Raw genomic sequence first — 20,582 nt, forward strand, 5'->3', positions numbered from 1 at the left:
CCTCCATCATTCATTCATAATGACACAGTGAAGTACTCAAGACAGAGCATGTGGAAGCTGCAAATGTGCAGACACTTGACATCTACCAATTGGTTCATAAAAGTTACAGACTACAGCCTTTTCTGTGGTAAAACAAGAGTCAATTCCATGCCATTTGTATAAATATTTTCTGGATCAGTTGTATTTTGTCCACCCTGTACTAGAATATATTAAACTGACAAAGTGAAAATATGTTTCATATGGCCATTAGTGTTATTTAATAATGATAGGAGAAGGTTGAGTTACAGAGAAGCACATTGAAAAATAACACTAGAAATTTTCAGCTTTTGAGATATATCTTTCATCAGAAGTAAAAAACAAACACACATTCACACGAACACAACTCACACACACCTAGCCCGTGCTGTCTCTGACTGTTAATTATAACCCTACCACTACTATTGTAATTGTACTGTACATTTACCTAAATACCAGAAACCCTGTCTCTACGTTGCCACGTATGGCCCTTTTACTAAAATTTAGTTTATTTTTCAAATATAGTATACTATGGGAGTATAGTTCTGTTTATATGAAAAGATAATCAATAGAGGTACCCTAAGTACAGGATTTGACCGTGTGTTGTGTCTAATGGATAAGTAAATCAGACTATACACTTCTTTTCCTAAGATCATACCCGGCAGTTAGATAGAAACACAGTATGAATAATATTATACTGAAGCTAAGACAACTCAGTTCCAAGTTCATTTAGTGGTTTAAAACATGTACTAATGGTCGTCAGCCTACCCAGGCAATGAAACAGTGAAGTATTGGAAAAGCAGAACTATGAATTTTGCTACTTTCTTGCTACTGTTTAATTTGGTTCTTCAAATAAATATTACTCCACTTAAACAATATTGAACTACACCCTCATACTTTAGATTTTTAAAAGAGAAAAATCCCAGTAGATAACTTCAAGGAAGGTAAAAAAAAATTGGCCATGGACAACCTTTAGGAAAGCACTTTCCGTAATCAACAAACTTAAATACTAAAATACTTAGTTACTAAATCACACCCTTTTTATACTGAACATTTCACTTCAAGAAAACCTCTTGAGGTATGAATTAAAATGCGCCTTCACTCACAACTTTTCATGTTTTATTAAATACACGATGCATTTTGGACCCTGTGACACCATCATTAGGTGTAAGTTGTCTTAATACATTTATTTATTTATTTATTTATTTATTTATTTATTTATTTATTTATTCTTTGCCCATGGACTCCAGCTGAAAATCCAGCTGAGAGTATCGGGTGTGTCATACAATAGGCTATTAACATCAAACTTCATTTCATTATATATAAATGAAACAATAATTAAACAGAAATAGTCTACAAGCATACAGGCATTACATGTTTCACATTATACATACACACAATCCAAACAACGTACAGAAATGATAATTTTAAAGGTACATTTCAGTAATGATATAACATATTTAAACACCATCTTAGTATTCACTCAAACTGTATATACATTGCTCTGTGAGATATAGTTTCAAATGATTTTTAAAACATTTTAGGTCTGTTTCTTTTTTAATGATTTTGGGGAGTTTATTAAAGAACCTTTTGCCTGCTTCTTCAGGGGCAGTCATGGACAGTTTTAGATTTCTGTTTATCATGTAGTAATTTTCATTTCCTCTTGTACCGTGTTTGTGTACGTCTTTATTCAGGAGGTGTTTATCGCTTGACCTTACCGCAATTATGTTTTGGTATATGTACAGTGAATATACTGTCATAATATTATAGTGTACAAAAGCTTGCCTAAAGGTCTGTCTTGGTGGTATTTTTGCAATTCATCTCACTGCCCTTTTCTGAATTGTGAATATTATTTTTAAGTAGCCAACTTGTGCACTTTCCCATATATGAACTGAATAAGACAAACGTGGGAAGACAAGTCCATAATACATTGATCTGAGGACTTTTATCATCCACAGTCTTAGCTGTTTTATGCATGATAAAGATCTGTTTGTTTACCTTTTTACACAGTGCATCTATGTGCTCCCCCCATGCCAAATGTTTGTCTATTATAGTCCCTAGAAAGTTTGTGCTGGTTACTTCTTTAATAGTCTTTCCATTTATATTAACATTTATATTATAGTTTTCACTATGCTTGGTTTGAAATACTACATTCATTGTTTTAGACTGATTCATAAACAGGTTGTTTTGTGTTGAATATTTATTTGCATTTTCGATATTCAGGAGTACTTCCTTCTGAAGTTCCTCCTTTGTGACCATCTGTACAAATGATTGTTGTGTCATCAGCATACATTATAAGTTTCTGATTTATATAGCTAGGGAAGTCATTTACATAGAGTATAAATAGTATTGGCCCAAGTACCGACCCTTGCGGCACACCGTGTTTAACTGTTTGCAAGTCTGATCTGTAGTTTGTTATATTTCCCCCACTAGTATGTCTGTTTTATTTCTTCTCTTGAATGAGGTGAAATGCATATTCCACACAATACAAGAAAAGCATCTTTAACATTTTAGCACCAGCAAACATTCTTTTCTCTGTCATTTTCGTACATATCACTTCAGTCAAGAGGCACACACCAGGAAGGAACCCTATTATATTGGTCTATGATTAGAATGAAATAACAGGGTGAACCAGTTTCTTTAAAGTTCAAGAATGATCATTAAAACACAGTTTAAATTAATGGTTCACACTGTAAAAAAAAAGGCTTATCAGGTGGCTGTAGGCTTGGGTGTGGCGAACAATTATGACGGCTACACTACACACAGTATGGCCTACAAGTATCTTTGCAGGCAAAGCTTCTCCTTCTCCACAAAGGTGTTGCCTCAAACACTGCTGCCTACAGACTGTGTGACTTGCTTCCCACACTTGCTCTAGGTAGCATGCCACTTCACTCTTGCCACCTCTTCCACTCCACAAAGCCACTTTCATTTCAAACAAAAGCACATTGGCTTTTACATAACACCTCTTTCTTACATTGTTTCTAAGTGTGACCATTTCTTACAATTTGCAAATTTACATCAACATGAACAGTTTATGCACACAAATATTTTAAATTCAAAATGTCATAAGAAAATTATTTAATGTAATAAACAATTTACATAGTATTTTGCATACATTACTCACATATAATGCAAAGAACTTCAAACTCCAGTACAGCACACTACTTTACATATAAGGAAAATATTGTATCAATATAGTATAATATTTTAAAGAAAAATGTTAAAAAATTTAGATGAACCATAAACAAATATTGTTATATAAGGACCTACTCGTTCTTTTGAGTTGGACCTTCGCTGCCATAGATGAGAGTGGCCACATGTGGGGGTGTGGGGGAATTGTCTTTTTATGAATGTGCATCACTTTTCTACTTCTGATGAAGGTCACAGTCAAAAGCTGAACATTTCTAGTATTCCATTTCATTGTACTCCTCTGTGACTCAGCTTCTACTCTGTGTGGTAAGTAGCAATTCTTCCTTTCCCTATCATTGTCAAATAACCCTAATGTCCCCATGATTTTTTTTCACTTCGTCAGTATATATTCTTGTACAGGTCTTTTTAGGCCACACAGCCAAGCTGAAGTCTCCCTTGATATGCTCCAAACAGACTGGATTTTGGATCTGATACCAATACCAAATACCTAAAAAAGATGACTAAGTCAGTCAAAGGTAGGGACTGGAAAATGTAGCATCTATTTGTGGCAAAATTCGCATCTATTTTCTTTGTTTGTAGATGATTAGACTCACAAATTTAAAAGTTTGTCACGCTACTTGAGAGAAGACAAACAAATTATTAGTTCTTTCAAACTGATTGTTGAAAAAAGTGTTGACTGGGAACTTTTTTTTATGTCAAAAACAACCAAATCAATCCTATCACACTTAGGCTGCTGAACTTCACGGCCTCAGTAGAAAGTGTCAATTTGTTACTGAAGTTCACAAAGAATCCTACACTGATTCCATGGTACGGGATGCTATTATCCGATCGGTGGCCCACAAAGAAGTTAGGCAATGTGCCCTTCAGTTGTCAAACCCGACTCTAGATGAAGTCCTATCCATTGCTCAGTCTTTTGAAATTTCTTGTGCTGCTGGAGCGCAAATAGAGGCATGGGGCGACGTTGGTGAAATACAACCTCTGTGCGATGTTGACGAAGCGTGTGGGATGTCCCCACCGGCTGATGTGGCCGCAGTACGCTCCCAAGCTCAGCCTCAGCCTAACCATAAACAAACCTCTAAGAAAGTACAGCAAAACCCATGGCAACTTCCTTCATGTCCATGGTGTTTTACGAAACATTTATGAGAAGATTGTCCACAATGTTGGGCCGTGTGTCACAAATGCAAAAAAAAAGGGTCATGTGTCATCCGTTTGCAAATCCGACCACATACATGATGTTCATGAACATGATGCTGATTCTGAATCTGTGTTGTCTGTCAATTGTACTTCTTCCCTTTCAGGGAAGTTATTCCTCACTGTCCAAATACTTGGTTGAGATGTTTGCATGCAGGTGGATTCTGGTTCTGCTGCCACTATCATCAGTTCTCAGACGTATCTTCAGTTGGGTTCTCCAATCCTGTCACTTGTCACTAGGCAATTACGGACTGACAATAAACAGAAGATTTCACTCTTGGGCAATTTGATGCTGAGGTATCTTACAAATCTGTCGTTCGCACTGTTCCGATATTTGTGGTCGATCATGGTAACATGGAGAGTCTGTTTGGTTTCGATGCCTTTCAAATTTTTGGGTTCTCCATAGATGACTCTGTCAATATCATCTCTGATGCTATTCCTTATGCTCAATTGGATTCCTTGTCAATGACGTTTTCGGCCCTTTTTTTCTCCTGGGTTAGGCCATGCAAACGACTTTGAAGCTCATATCACGCTCAAACCCACTGCTCGGCCTGTTTTTTTGGGCTCGGCCCATTCATGTGGCCCTTCGTGATCAGGTCAAATGGGAAATGAATCATCTCACTGCTTCAGGGGTTTTGCTTCCTGTCACTTCCAGTGGGTGTTCCTCTCCTGTCGTTGTCGTTGCTAAACCAAAAGGCGATATTTGTCTCTGTGGCGATTTCAAAGCTACTGTAAATGCTCAATGCCTTATAAACACATACCCTATGCCTCGACCTGAAGAATTGTTCACTAAAATTGCTGGAGGCCAGCATTTTTCTAAACTTGACCTGTCAGAAGCTTATCACCAACTTCCTCTCGACACTGCTTCCTGGCAGTTTCTGGTGCTTAACACGCCTTTTGGCCTCAATCAATACCAATGATTGCCATTTGGGGTTGCCAGTGCCCCTGCTCTCTTTCAGCGATTCTTGGAACAATTATTGCTCACTGTCCCTGGGTGTATAAATTACCAGGATGACATTGTTGTCTCCGGCTCTACCACTGACGAACACCTTCAAAATCTCCGCACACTTTTTCATGTCTTACAGACTGCCGGTCTTAAGTGTAATCTTCAAAAATCAAAATTTTTTCAGGCATCTATCACGTACTTGGGGTTTCAACTCTCTCAGGATGGTATTCGTCCGCTTCAGCAAACTGTTGCTGCACTCAGTGCCCTTCCTTGCCCTACATCTGTTAAGGAACTGCAGGCCTTCTTGGGGAAAATAGCATACTATCACAAGTTTTAACCATCTGCTTCTTCGGTTGCTCAGCCGTTGCATTGCCTGTTGCATAAAAACTTGCCTTTTCACTGGTCCGTGTCATGTGATACAGCTTTCCAAAAATTGAAGACTATGCTGAAACAGGCCCCGTGCCTGGCTACTTATTGACATGGCCAACATCCTGTTCTTGCCAAGGATGCCTCTCATTATGGGGTCAGTGCAGTTCATTTTTCTGACAGTTCTTAGCAACCCATTGCTTATGACTCCAAAATGCTCAAGGATGCCCAACAAAAGTATTCTCAAATTGAAAAAGAAGCTTTGGCCATTATTTGTACTCTTCATAAGTTTGGTGTTTTTCTCTGTGGATCCAAATTTCGTTTTGTTACAGATCACAAACCACTTGTTTCCTTGTTTCATCCATCAACGTCACTTCTCGACAAGGCTGCACACCGCCTCCAGCGTTGGGCTCTTTACTTGTCTCGTTTCAATTATGAGATTCATTTCCGGCCGACGGCTCAACATGCGAATGCTGATGCACTGTCTCGCCTTCCCATGGGTCCTTATCTGGCATTCAATAGGGATGAACTTTTGTGTTTCCATCTGGATGTTGCCAAACAGTGGGTTTTGGACGGGTTCCCCATCACCGGGGACCGGCTGGTGGCTGCTACAGGTTCTGACTCTACCCTCTCCCGAGTCTTATGCTGTATTCAGAAGGGTTGGCTAGATCGTCTGTCCACTAAGACTTCTGATCCGTTGCGGAACTACTACGTTTTGCGTTACCACCTCATGGATATTGATGGTGTTATCCTCCTTTCCACGGAAAATGCTTTGCTGCGTGTTGTGGTGCCTGTGTCTTTGCATGCTTCAGTCTTGTGCCTCCTGCACCAAGGGCACGGGGGTGTATCTCGCACAAAATCTCTGGTGCGCCGTCATGTGTACTGTTCCAGTATCGACTCTGAAATCGCACACATGGTTGCTGCCTCCGGCCCTTGTGCGTCACAGGCCGCCGCCCCGAAGTCATCTTTGTCACTGTGACCTTTGCCTGAGAAGCCCTGGGAGCATATGCATGCTGACATCGCGGGACCTTTTTTAGGTACTTATTGGCTTCTTGTTATTGACGCCTACTCTTACTTTCCTTTCATTGTCTGTTGCATCTCGCCTACCACCGTGGCAACCACCAATGCTCTAGCACGCATTTTGTCTTTGGAAGGCCTTCCCTCTACTCTTGTTGCTGATAATGGTCCACAATTTGCCTCTTCCAATTTTGCGGATTTTTGTGCCCGTCATGGCGTCATGCATGTCATGGCCCCTCCATTCCATCCACAGTCAAACAGTGAGACTGAACGACTGGTCCGCACTCCTGACTTCTTCTGCTGCTACTGATGTGCTTCTCCAATTTCTGGCTTCTTACCGTTTCACCCCAATGAGTGACCACAGCCCAGCTGAGCTCTTACTTGGCCGACAGCCCTGCACGCTACTTCATCTTCTGCACCTTCCACTTCATGGCTGCAGGTGCCTTCACTTGGCCGGTTCACCGCTAATGACCTTGTATAGGTATGGGGATATGGCAGGTGGCCAAACTGGAGTCCTGGCCACATCTTACGACACTGTGGCCAATGCCTGTATGAAATCCAGATGGACATGGGTGTTGCAGTGCGTCATTCGGACCAGCTTCGGCCTCGTGTGCTGTTCCAGATACCGCTTCACCACCTTCAGCTCTACCTGACGCTCAGGATACTGGAATCTCTCATTACTCACAATGCATTCCTCTTACCATCATATCGATGCAAGCACAAGAACTGCCACCACCAGGAGACGTGCCCATGCAGGAACCAGATGACCATCATCTGTCGGAGCATCTCTGCTCACCTCCTTTTCCTATGGACACGGACACATCGTCCATGTCTCCTATTATAACAACCAGACTTGGCGTAATGGTTATATTGGTGCACGGGGCCCCAGCAGATTCAACCCCCACGTCTCCTGTCATCTCACCCCATTCTCATCAGGGACACATCCATCTGTACAGGAAGCCTCCTCCTCGAGGCTTTACGGCCAGTTAAACAACACCTATGGATGTTAGCAATCTACAGGCCACCTCCATCAAGACCTGTGCAAAAACTTCAAAGGGGGGGAAAAGTGTTGTGACTTGCCGATCTTCCAAAGTACCGCCGCAGTTACGCGCGTCCTCTACATGCGGCGCTGTCTGCCAGCCATGCACCAGCAGCGCCACCTAAGTGGCCAGCCAGCCAGTGGCTACTAGACTCTGACTCAGTTATGATTAGACTGTTAAAGTATACACACATCTTACTCTGTTTACTTGATCTGTGACTTTCATGTATTGCGTCTTCCTCGTAATATATTTGTTCAACTTGAAATTATAACAGTTTATGTACTCTCTTATGTTGCCAATGCACCACAACAAACCATCAGCTCACTTGTAATGTTTTAACAGTACGGAATATGTGTGCAATTTGTGATTATTAGTCATAGTGGAGGTCAATACATTCTGGCTAAGTGGACAGCCTGCTTATTATTTGACTGTGTCTTAATGGAAGGTAGCTGAGAGCCCATGTAGGGATGCTGTAGTGAAACGTGGTGAGCATCAACTAACAAGTAATTGCAATTAGACTGTACTTAGAATATCTTGATCACCATACTTACAATAGCTTTCAGTCTGACTCAATCCTATTAGCATACCAGGAAAAAAATCTAAGTCTACATCTACATACATAATCCAGAAGCTACCATATGGGGCATGGTGGAATCTACCTAGTACCACTGCTAGTCATTTTCTTTCCTGTTCTACCCACAGATGGAGCAAGGAAAAGATGACTGTCTATATGTCTCTGTATGAGCCATAATTTCTCGCAGCTTGTCTGCATTGTTTTTATGTGAAATGTATGTTGTTAGTAGTAGAACTGTTTTACACAGTCAGATCCCAGTTTTCTCAATTTTCTCAACACTATTTTGTGAAAAGAGTATCATCTTCTCTCCAGGGAGTGAAGAAGGTATTCTCATTATATTCACATGTTGACATAACCTGCAAGAAACAAATCATAACAACATAAAAAATTATAACATAACAGCCTGGTTGGGATTCTGAACATCTGAGCAGTACTGGAGAATGGGTAGCTCTAGTGTTCTAGATGTGCTAACCTCTATAGCCTTTGTCTAGAGTTCTTCAAAAACCAAAGTTTATCGATCACCCTCCTTTCTACCAAACTTACATCCTCAGCCTACTTCATATTCCTCTGCAGTGTTATGCCTGGATATTTAATTGACATGACTGTGTCAAGCAGCACACCACTATATTTTATTCAAACATGACAGGATTTTTTCCTACTCATCTGCATTAACATACACTTTTCTACATTTAGAGAAAGCTACCATTCATCACACTAAATAAAAATTCTGTTATGGCATCCTATAACTCACTATACTCACTCAATGATCACACTTTCGCATACACTACAGAATCATCCAGAAAGAAAGACAGATTGCTGTTCACCCTATCTGTAAAAACATTAATGTTTAAGGAGAACTAGAATGATCCTACCACAATTCTGTGGAGGACACCTGATGATACCCTTGTTTCTGATGAACACTTGCCCTCCAGGACAATGTACTCGGTTTATTACTTAAGAAGTCTTCAAACCACTCACATACCTGAGAAACTATTCCATATGCTTGGATTTTCGCTAACAGTCTGCAGTGGAGTAACATGTCAAACAGTTCCTGGAAATCTAGGAATATTGGATTTGTCTGATGCCCTTCATCCAAGGTACAAAAAAATCATGTGAGAAAAGGGAAAGCTGAGTTTTTCACATGCAAATTCCAATTAGCTTTTTGTTTTTCCATCAAAGAAATACAAAACCTTATTGAAAATGGTCAATTGCATGATCCATTGACCACAATGATTTATATGTTTGAAGGTATAATCAAAATCATCCAAGACTCAAATGCTATCCTAAAAGAACTGCTCACACAAACACTCTCCAACAGAACAATGTCCAAAAACTTCCTGTGTAATCTATGTCATGTAACCATTTATGATGTATTAACAATTAAAGTTGTGCAGAGCATTATTAGGACCATTACATAAATGAAGTCACAGTAAAAAACTAACTTTTCATAAAAAGTTTGGTACAATGAAATAATTTGTAAGACCAAAGGAAACTTTTGATATAACTACAATTCTTTTATATGACAGTTTTAGCATGAAAATAAATGAAATAGTATTGTTAAACAATAACTACAAAATATTTGCTAGTTGCATTGGTGAGCCTTTTATTCCTTAATCTACTTACTCAGTACATACTTCTGTATAGTGCAATTTACAATGAGTTCGTAATTCCTCTACACCCATCACACTAGCACTAAATGATGGCCATTCTTTTTCTTTTTCTCTAAGTAGATGCTAGCAATGGCTTATCTGCTTTCTCCGGCATTAAAATTCCTCTAGCTTTCTTAATGGACTTATTATCTTTAGAAACCATTAGTGCTTGAAGACATCATGATCCCCAGTCCTGGTATCTATGTTGATACTGTTGGCAAGGCCATGGCTGTTTGTAGCAGCTACAAAATCTGAAATATCTCCACTGTATGTGGATCGTTGAACTAGCTGCTGAAGACAGTTTTCAAAAAATGTGTTCAGAGCTACCTCACTAGACTGACTGATGGTACCACTTGCTATGAATTCACAGATGTCCTAGTCTATACTCAGTAAGTCGAAGTTGCCTCCAACTAATAATGCATGATGGTGGTACGTCCATGCTCTTTCATACATACATACATGAATCCTTGTTCCATAGATCATGCATATGACATTTTGTAATGATGTGGAACGTGTCACTTTAACTTAAATTTTCTTTACACAAAATAATTAATTAATTAATTTTTTTTAATTTTTTTTTTATTTTGCAGTTACTACGTCATATCTAAGAATTCATCTATTGAGTAGAAGGAGTTGTCACTCAGAAATTCTTTTAATTTGTTTTTAAACCTGGTTATAAAGTTGCACCAACTGAAACTTTGCAAGTGTTAAACAGGAAAGTCACCATCTGTACCAAATGAGTGACACACTTAGATAAAATGAGTTAATTTCTATAGTAAGTAAACAGAGAGAATAGATTTGTAAATTAAATGTGAAAAGATGTTAATTAGATCATCTTAAGTGAATGGAACACTATTGTAAACGAGAGACTGGGAGACAGAATTACTACAGAATGTGGATAGAAAAAGGAAACAAGAGGACAGGTAAGCTTCAAGAGTTCTGTACCAGAAGTAATCTGACTGTGGCGATACTCTCTTCTGAAACCTCAAGAAAATAAGACATACTTTAAAAATGCTTAAAGCTGTGAACTGGATAATGTCATGGTTAGACAAAAGTTAGTAATCTAATACTGTACTACAGAGCATTCCCAGGTCCAGAGTCAGATCACAGTCATGTAGAAATGAAAAGTATGCTAAAATTCAAGATGAAATGAAATGGAAATTCTCAGAGGCATGGATCAATTGTCTAGGTAAAAGTGTCAAGAGTAGGTCAGGAGAAGACAAGGGAAATGTAATAAAGAAAGAAATAAGTAGTGGTGGGTAGGACACCTAAGTACAGCAAAATCCGGAGGATACAAGAACAATGGGCACAGATGGAAAAAGAAAATACACTGCCTGGTAGACAAAAAGTGAAACGCCCAGGAGGGAAGGAGGAAATTGGTTCATGGGTATGTTATTTTATTTTGCTGATCACAAAGTCAAGTCAGATTTACAAAGAACTTGTCTGTAAGAACCCAGTTATCAATGACTTTGCATGTCCTCTGGCCTGGGTGCATGCACTGATTTAGTTGGGAGGGATGTTACAAAGTTTTTGTACCCTCTCCTGGAGCATGCACCACAGCTGTTGTAACATGTCTTTCGTACCCTAGATACTGTCACTTGTAGAGAGTTTGATATCCAATCTGATCCCTCACATGTTCTATCAGGAACAGATCTGGGGATTAAGCTGTCCATGTGAGCAGCTCAATATCATGTAGGCAGTTCACAGAAACACGTGTCTTGTGTGGCTGAGCACTGGCCAGTTGAAAAATGGAACCACAGATTCTGTCACATGAGACAAAACACATGAGGAAGCAGGATGTCTGTGACATACCCTTGTGCCATATGAGTTCCATCAGTCACTGTCTGCCTGAATCATACCTGGAAGCGCCCCACACCTTAATGCCAGGAACAATAACACTATGCCTCTCCAATTTGTTGGAAGAATGGGATTCTCCCAAGGTCGCCACCACACTTGCATTTAAAAACAAACTCCAACTTTATGAAAGCCAGAAGTGAATGTGTTAATCTTTGAGCTGAAAATATTAATTGCCAAAAAAAGTCATAAGAATATAGTTGATAGAATGCACTGAAAGCCTGTATACTGGAGAAGAGGGGGACGTTGTGAAGAAACAGATGATTTAATAATATGGAGAGAGTTTTTTATGAGTGCTGAATGATCTGACTCAAATAAGTCAGTAGCAGTGATTTTTACATCTTCTGGTATACTGAAATCTGTAGGAATTGTAGAACCTGGAAAGTTATTTAAGCTGTTGTCAAAAATGTATGAAAACAGAAAAGTACTATCATCACTTTAGCAAAAAGGCTTAAACAGGATAACTGTTGAATAATGAATCTGTTATGTCATGCATCTAAGCTGTTGTTGGTGTCAATATATGAAAGAATAGAGCTAAGATTTGAAGAGTACCATGGTTATGGACAGTTTGTTTTGGTTTCAAACAAGGCAATTTTTCAGTGATGTGTTTAATAAGACAAAGCCAAATAAAGAAAAATGAGAATGTCTTTTTAGCATTTGTGCATTAAGAAAATACCTTTGACAATATAAGTTTAAATTGGATGTACATATTCCTGAGATGAGTGGAGCAAAAGTACAAAGACAGAGTATTAATCTACAATGTCTGCAAAGAACAAGTCAACATAATGACAGTGACAGGTCATAAAATAGTATTTTATATTAAGCAGAGTGTATTTTTTACATATTTATTTATTTTGTGTTCCATAGTTCCAGGTACTGAATAAACCACAAGGATATGGAATGTGTCAGATTGAACATATTTCAGATATAACTTACATAAATACTATAAAAGGTATAATGTAAATAAGGTGTCAAATAAGGCTCATATATTCAGTTAGCAGAATGTTGTGGTGCACTGAGGCAAGATCAGATAAAAGTTAATTTACATAAATACAACAACAGATACAATGTACCTAAGATATCGAGTAAAGAACATACATCCAATTAACAGAATATTGAGTTACACTTAGGAAGGACATGTAATATACAGAGGAAGCAACAGTAGGCCAAATAATACAATAAACACATACATGAATACAGAAAACCAAATTATTTTATATCTCTGATAGTGAGATTAAAAGTATTTGTAAAGCAATTGTAGATTTATTGGTGATATTCATTTTCTCTCATAAATTCATTGACCATCTAAAATGATTTCTCTAAGAGGTACTCCTTCAGAATTTGTTAGAATTTTGGTAATTGTTTATGCAGACATTTGATATGTGGTGGTAGTGCATTAAACAGCTTAATGCTGGAGTAATAAGCTGCTTTTGCACCAGATTTATACTTTTCAATTCAATGTGTACATTATTTTTGGTACTTATATTGTAGTCATGATATTCACTGTTGTCCATGTGTTGACAAAAGTTTTTACAGACCAAGGTCAATAAGCAAAAAATATACTGTGAGTAGGTGGTAAGGATCCCCATCTTTCAAAACAAGTTCCTACAAGAGTGTCTATTGCAAACACTACTCATTATTCTGATGATATTTTTTGAGCCATGTTTTTTTTTGAGAGGTGGGTTTCCCCAGAATATAATAGCATAAGATGTTACTGAATCAAAGTAGGAAGCCTGAATGGTATCCATTTCAGTCACAGAAGCTATAATTCATAGTGTATATATTGCTGAGCGGAGCGAAGTGTTTTATAGATATGAAGGATGTGGGTAGACCAATTACATTTACTATATATATTCACCCAAGAACTTCATATCTTCAACTTTGACCTCTACACTTTATGTTAATTTCTTCAGGATTTCTTTGTGGCACATGGAACCACATATAATGGGTTTTATCTGCATTGCGTGCAACACCATTTGCAAAAAACAACTTTAAAACTTCAAAGAAAACTTTGTTTGTAGTTTGTTCAACTTTGTTATCAGACAGTTCATCAGTGAGAATCAATGTATCATCTGCAATAAGAGTAAAATTACTTCTTGTATAGGGACAAAGAGGGAAATAAAGAGGAAAGAGGAAAATAAAGAATAATAGTTGACCTAAAATCAAGCCTTGGGGCACACCACAACTTAAAGTACCCCACTCTGATGAGGAAGATTCTCCAGAAGAGCCATTCAGCATTATGGCCTGCTTTTGGTCCTTTAGATATGGCTGAAGTCACAAACCAACAGTAGCACCTAGACCATAATGTTCTGCCTTTTTCAAAATAAATTGGTGGTTTACACAGTTGAAGGCTTTTGAGAGATCATGAACAACACATACTAGATACATTTTCGTTTGTTAATGGCTTCCAAAACTTCATTATTAAAGGAGAATATTGCTTGTTCAGTACAAAAACCAGCACAAAACCCATACTGACTATTGTTGAGGATATTGAGGAAGTTGATATGGTTGATGATCAATCTGTGCACAAGTTTTAGAAAAGATAGATAAAAGGGAAGTTTTAGTCTGTCAGGGACAATTTCCTTGTGCAGAGATATATTGCATATGTTGCATAAGACTAGATATATATATATTTATAACAATGTTTCCATATTTTACTAGAAATATTGTCCACACCAACAGACTTCATATTTTTAATGACTTGATTATTCTTTCAATATCATTTAATGTAACCAGAGGTAAGGATGTCTGTGGGGTTCTGTTGCAGATAGCTTTCTGCAGAAGAACTTTTGCTTCATCCACAGATCCTTTACAGACTTCTCTGCTGTTAATGGAAAATGTTTGTTCAATATTTCTGCAACTATTTTGGATTTCTTTATCATATTGCCACCTTGTTTAATTTCTCTCAGTGTAAGACAGGGCTGCTTCTTATCGGCATTATTTTTTAGCCTATGTGTTAAAGAATGGGTGACCATCCGATTTCCTGAGCACTGTTGGCAAGCGGGTTGCACTCGGCTCTTGTGAGGCAAACTGATTGAGAAGTAGCAGCTCCAGTCTTGTTAACTGACATATGGTCAGGAGAGTGGTGTACTGACCACATGCACCTCCATATCCGCATTCAGTGATGCCTGTGGGCTGAGGATGACACTGAGACCGGTCTGTACCCTTGGGCCTTCCAATGCCTGTTCAGACAGAGTTTAGTTTATTTGTTAAAAAAGGAAGGGAGAAATTAGTAAGGCATCTGTTGACATCTGGTATTAATGAATTTGGGTCTTAAAAGAGAGGTGGTGAAGAAAATTGTAGGATTAGTCAAATATTGGAATATTCAAAATAGATAATTGGGAATGTTGAGTGTAGTAGTTACATTGGAATGAAAAGATTAGCACACAAAATTCATTCATTCATTCTCACATCATATTCTGTAAATACCACCAAAGAGGAGATCCTTCAGTAATGTGGAACAAGTCAAGTTATACATTATTTGGAAGGAACAGCCATGTCTGTAAAGCATGCAAACACCCATTTACATCCAGTACTAAGCTACTCACATTGATAATTATAGTAATTAATTAAAAATCTGTTACTTAGATAAAAGAAGCTGCTCTTCCCATTACAATACTCAGCTGATGTTTTTACCAAATCTTTCCAAATAAGCATTTTTTTGAACTTTACACATAACGCTATAAGCTGCTTATATACTGATAATGACAAAATCCTTTTAATATTGATACCAGTGTTATCTGGACTTTACATCCTTGAGTCCAAATATGGCCATAATTCTTAATCAGGTACGTTTTTGCTTTATTGGAATATTTGGGGATGTCCTGTTTCTTGTCTGGTGTTAGCCAGCAACCTGTTAATTACTTTTGTACCAGAATATAAAATTCAATTCTGAACCCTTGACAGGGGTGTATAGTCTGTATAGAAATTGTTTTACCTCTACTATTTTAGTTGTGAATCTCTCAATTCATCCAAAATTTATTCTTATTATTAACGTCAAATAGCCTTACATGTAAATGTATTGGCACATAAATATGAGAATCCCAAAGTCCCCGAAGAAGGTCTGCAAAATGTCCCTTTATCAAGTTTACATAAAGTTGTTCCTACAAGCTTCCTTAAAAAAGATACTTTTTCAAGGACACTAATGAATATAAATATGCTAACAATCCAACCTGCAGGTCTACTTAACAATACAGATTTCTAAATGCAAGGCAGGCAGCCCTAAGCTCTTCTGTAAACTTTATCCAAGTACTAGGCCACCCCAGTTTGTTAACCATCTCTATGCCTAGGAATTTCATACATGGAGTTTCCTTTACCTTGTGTCTGCTAATCACTATATCTGATACCTATAGGTAATTTTTATTACCTTTAGAATGGCAGAAAATATGATTTTGGAGAGATAAAAAATCTACTCTTTAATTGGTGGCAGGAGAACACACAAAATAAGGTATCAAAGTGTGCAATCTTTTGAAGACAGTGCTCCTTCTTCTAACAGAAGGGTTGAAGGGGAACGAACAAGGGTGAAGGAAAAGGACTGCGGGTCAAGGGGAGACAACTAGATGGGATGAGAAGGAAAGACTAACTATTGGGGACTGCACAGGACAAAATTTGAAAACCAGAGAGCTTAAAGGTGGAAGATAAGATAATACGCAAGACAGAGATTACTGCAAAAACATTGTGTGCAAGTTAATATGAGTGGAAAGCTAAGTGCATTGTAGGTGACAGAGATGCAAGGGGACAGCAAAAAATTGGCAGGTCAGGAAATGAAAGATGTAGAAAACTAAAAGGGAGTGAAGAAAGGAATACTTACTGGGAAGAAATGCCTGAAACCAAAGAAATTAACATCAATTAAGGTGGGTGGGAGAAATGTCACAGTGCCAGCTCCCACCTGCAGAGTTCTGAGAAACAGTATCTGGGAGAAGAATCTAAATGACACAAGTGGTGAAACAGGCACTGAGGTCACAATTGTCATGTTGTAGAGCATGCTCTGCAACAGGATAGTGTGTGTTGCCAGCACACACACTCTACGTATGCCCATTCATCCTAACTGATAATGTGGTGGTTCTCGAGATGATATAAAAGTTCAAACAGTGTTTAGATAACAGCTAGTACACAACATGTGTTGTTTCATAGGTGGCTCTCCCTTTGATAGTATATGTTTTGCCAGTTATAGGGCTGATACAGGTGGTGGTAGAAGGGTGCACAGAAAAACAAAAAATGTTAAAATGTGTATGAAGTCTTATGGGGCTTAACTGCTAAGGTCATCAGTCCCTAAGCTTACACACTAATTAACCTGAAGTATCCTAAGGACAAACACACACAACTATGCCCGAGGGAGGACTCAAACCTCTGCCGGGACCAGCCGCACAGTCCATGACAGTAGCGCCTTAGACCACTCGACTAATCCTGCACGGTGCACAGCAAAACATTGGACAGAATAGGCATCATTGCAGGGCATGATTTTAGAAGTCATAGCCTTGCCTTACTAGCTGATTAATACATTCAAGACCAGGATAATACTGAGTGACAAGTTGATTTTTGGAGGGATCAGCAGCACCAGGATTGGATGTGATGGCCCAAGATATCTGCTTATGAACTAGGCTGCTGAGGAAATTCTGTCCTGTGAAGGCTGAGGCGATAATTACGCCACCCAAAGCACCCCTTCCCCCCCCCCCCCCTCTCCCCCCCCCCCTCTTACCTTCTCCCGAAGTTCCACAAACTCAATCAACCTGGCTTCTAAGCACTCACCAAACATGTATTTCCCTTAGTTGATTAACACCTGCAGCTCATAGTACAAAGACTACCCTCCTATATTAAGGACACCAACCATTTCCTAGATCACCTGAAATCTGTGCACATGCCACCCTCTCCACACACTTTACTTGTCACTATTGATCTACCTCGATACCAACACCTCCCATGTACATGGTCTGTCTGCTGTTGAACATTTCCTCAGTCAGTGCCCACCTGATTCCAAATCTATGACATCCTTACTGCTCACCATAATCAGCTTTATACTTACCAGCAACTACTTTAACTTAGAGGGGCAGACACACAAGCAGATCAGGGCTACAGCCATGGGAACTATGATGGCTTCTTCCTATGCTCATCTTTCCATGGGTCACTTGGAGGTGGATTTCCTGGGATCCATAAGTTATCAGCCACTGCTTTGGTTCAGATACATTGATGACATGTTTGCCATATGGACTCCTGGTGACCCTAATCTGTTAATATTCTTAGAATCTCTAAATAATTGTCCTGATTAAGTTTCACATGATCCTATTCTGAATCCTATGCCACTTTCATCATAGGTCAGCAGTTCACTTCTGTTCACATTAAATCTACTAACAAACAACAGTACTTACATTTTGACAGTTGCCATACCTCCTACATCAAACGTTCCCTCCCAAACAGCCTTGGCATTTGAGGTGAAAGTGTTAGTTCTGATGCAGTCTCTTTACAGCAATACACCACCATTCTCACCTCGGTCTTCACTGGATTACCCCAGCAGCCTAGTTCAAAAGCAGATTTTTTGGGCTATCACATCCAATCCTGGTACTGCTGATCCTCCAAAAGACAACTTAGGAATACAGCATTTGTCACTCAGTATTATCTTGGTCATGAATGTATCAAACAATTACTTTAACAAGGCTATTACTTCATAAAATCACGGCTCAAAATGAAGACCATTCTTTCTGACATTTTGCCCAGCACACCTGGAATAGCTTTTCATCACCCTCCCAATCGCAAAAACATCCTTGTCAGAACCTGTGCTCCTTCAAGCACCTATCTCCCTACTCTACAGCTCCTACCGCTGTGACATTCCCCACTGCAAGACTTGCCCTATGCACTCTCCTACCATGACCTATACCAGCCCTATAACTGGACAAACATATACTAGCAAAGGGAGAGACACCAGTGAAATTACGTATGTTGTATACCAGCTGTTACGTAAACACTGTTCAGCCTTTTACATCGGCATGACTAAAACCAAGTTATCAGCTAGGATCAATGGGCACAGGCAGAGAGTGTGTACTGCTAACACACAGTATCCTATTGCAGGCCATGTTCTACAACATGACAGTTGTGGCTTTAGTGCCTGTTTCAGCACATGCACTATCTGTATTCTCCCCCTAGACACAAGTTTCTCTGAACTCTGCAGATGGGAACAGGTGCTACAATGTTTCTTTGCTTCTCCCAACCCACCTAGCCTTAATTTACATTGATTTCTTTGGTCTCAGCATTTATTCCCAATAAGTATTCCTTTCTTCACTCCCTTTCTGTTTTCTACATCTTTCATTTTCTGACCTGTCTCTTCTCTATCACATACAATGCACTTGCACTTGCACTTGCACGTGATGTTTTGGTAGTAATCTCTGTCTTGTGTATTACCCTACCGTCCACCTTTAAGCTCTCAGGTTTTCAAATGTTGTCCAGTGCAGCCCTAACAGTCAGTCTTTTCTTCTCATCCCATCTGGTAAGTCCCCCCTGACCAGGAGATCTGGTGTGTGTGTGTGTGTGTGTGTGTGTGTGTGTGTGTGTGTATGTGTGTGTGTGTGTGTGTGTGTCACCACTTGGTGACTGGGTATTTTATCTATCCAGTTACATTATATTTTCAAAAATTGATCATTTTTATTGATAGAATATGCACTGAACTGCCAAAGAAACTGGTACATGTGTATTCAATTACAGATATATGTAAACAGACAGAATACAGCACTACGGTCAGCAATGCGTATAAAAGACAAGTGTCTGACACAGTTGTTAGATTGGTTACTGCTGCTACAATAACAGGTTATCAATATTTAAGTGAATTTGAATGTGGTGTTATAGTCAGCGCACTAGTGATGGGATACAGCATCTCTGATGTAGCAATGAAGTGCGGATTTTCTGATATGACCATTTCACGAGTGTACCATGAATATCAGGAATCTAGTAAAACATCAAATCTCTGACATCACTGCAGCCAAAAAAAAAAAAATATTGCAAGAATGGGACCAATAAAGACTGAAGAGAATATTTCAACATGACAGAAGTGCAACCCTTCTGCAAATTTCTCCAGATTTCAATGCTGGGCCTTCAATAAATGTTATGAGTGTAAAAGTCGTTTATTTACTGCTACTTGCAGCTTGTTGAGCAAGCACTGGCTCAGCAGCAGGGCTAAAGCTTAATTACATGTCCATTTGATCTGCACTTGGGAATAACAGCTGCATGTCATCTGCATATCCCTTAATTACAATAATTTATTGACTTCTTTCCAATAGTTCAAGAAGGTGCTCTGTCATTATCTCCCAAAAAGTAGACACATAGTTGGATCCCCTTCAGCACCACTTAGTGATGTTTCTTCATGCTAATGCTTGGGAGGTTCACTGTACCTTCTGGGTTATCCAGAAATTTAGCAAGCTCAAATAAATAAATCTCAGAAATCTCAAATCACTGAGCCTGGTGAAAAGGGAGAGCCACTAAAAATGATTGGAAGCTCCCTAGATGTTTATCATCACTCCTAGAGAGTAGCAAGATGCTACGCTCATGAGATGTTCTAGTGCCCTATGTTTTACATTCTTAATAGGCCTTTCCATCTATAAGTTTCATTCGTTATGATTGAGTCCAGTCAGTTCTCTATGGGTAAGTAGCTGCACATACTGAAACTTCTTGTGATTTTCCCAGAGCATTCAAAAGGCATACTGGTTGGAATGGTCTCTCCAAAGTAGTGTGTTGGTCCTTGGCTTTTCTTTCTATTCCTGGATTAGTGATGTTCCATTTGTCAGGGATTGTTTCCT

At 38.9% G+C, this 20,582-nt stretch overlaps 1 protein-coding gene across 6 annotated transcripts in view; it reads left to right on the forward strand.

The window, feature by feature from the left end:
- The window catches only part of LOC126267316 (longitudinals lacking protein, isoforms H/M/V-like), a 416,839-nt gene that overhangs the window by 360,597 nt on the left and 35,660 nt on the right, over positions 1-20,582 (forward strand). The gene's annotated exons all lie outside the window — the stretch shown is intronic.

Source organism: Schistocerca gregaria, chromosome 1, assembly GCF_023897955.1.
Source record: "Schistocerca gregaria isolate iqSchGreg1 chromosome 1, iqSchGreg1.2, whole genome shotgun sequence".
NCBI classification, from domain to species: domain Eukaryota; kingdom Metazoa; phylum Arthropoda; class Insecta; order Orthoptera; family Acrididae; genus Schistocerca; species Schistocerca gregaria.